This window comes from Triticum dicoccoides, chromosome 2A, assembly GCF_002162155.2.
Source record: "Triticum dicoccoides isolate Atlit2015 ecotype Zavitan chromosome 2A, WEW_v2.0, whole genome shotgun sequence".
In the NCBI taxonomy this organism is placed as follows: Eukaryota; Viridiplantae; Streptophyta; class Magnoliopsida; order Poales; family Poaceae; genus Triticum; species Triticum dicoccoides.
In genome coordinates this window covers 776,890,851-776,892,225 of record NC_041382.1, presented here as the reverse complement: position 1 = coordinate 776,892,225, position 1,375 = coordinate 776,890,851, and positions in this window count along the sequence as shown.

The window sequence follows — 1,375 nt, the reverse complement described above, 5'->3', positions numbered from 1 at the left end:
TGACATCATTTGTTGTTTCTTGGCCATTTACCTAATTGTTTAGAGAGCTAAATGACCGTGAAATTGAAAATCACTACAAAATGAATCCTGAAAATGTTGAAACTTGGCATGGTATCATCATATCACCCGCATAGCATGCGCGAAAGAGTAGAGAGGGTCACGGCAAAAACTGGACGCACTTCGTGTACAAACTGGACAAACTCTTTCAGAGTATCAGGGTTTCGGACGAGAACTCATCTGTTACACGGCCACTTCAATGTTTTTTAAACTTATTTGAACTCCGGACTTCTTTTGTGTTCAGTATGCAGCATTCAAAGTGACGTCATCAATTTCCAACATGTTCTGACATCATTTTTTGTTTTTCGGTCAATTACCTAATTGTTTTAGAGAGCTAAATGACCATGAAATTGAAAATCACTACAAAATGAATCCTGAAAATGTTGAAACTTGGCATGGTATCATCATATCACCCGCATAGCATGCGCGAAAGAGTAGAGAGGGTCACGGCAAAAACTGGACGCACTTCGTGTACAAACTGGACAAACTCTTTCGGAGTATCAGGGTTTCAGACGAGAACTCATCTGTTACACGGCCACTTCAATGTTTTTTAAACTTATTTGAACTCCGGACTTCTTTTGTGTTCAGTATGCAGCATTCAAAGCGACGTCATCAATTTCCAACATGTTGTGACATCATTTGTTGTTTTTCGGTCATTTACCTAATTGTTTTAGAGAGCTTAATGAGCGTGAAATTGAAAATCACTACAAAATGAATCCTGAAAATGTTGAAACTTGGCATGGTATCATCAAATCACCCGCATAGCATGCGTGAAAGAGTAGAAAGGGTCACGGCAAAAACTGGACTCACTTCGTGTACAAACTGGACAAACTCTTTCGGAGTATCAGGGTTTCGGACGAGAACTCATCTGTTACACGGCCAACTTCAATGTTTTTTAAAATTATTTGAACTCCGGACTTCTTTTGTGTTCGGTATGCAGCATTCAAAGCGACGTCATCAATTTCCAACATGTTCTGACATCATTTGTTGTTTTTCGGTCATTTACCTAATTGTTTTAGAGAGCTAAATGACCGTGAAATTGAAAATCACTACAAAATGAATCCTGAAAATGTTGAAACTTGGCATGGTATCATCATATCACCCGCATAGCATGCGTGAAAGAGTAGAGAGGGTCACGGCAAAAACTGGACGCACTTCGTGTACAAACTGGACATACTCTTTCGGAGTATCAGGGTGTCAGACGAGAACTCATCTGTTACACGGCCACTTCAATGTTTTTTAAACTTATTTGAACTCTGCACTTCTTTTGTGTTCAGTATGCAGCATTCAAAGAGACGTCATCAATTTCCAACATGTT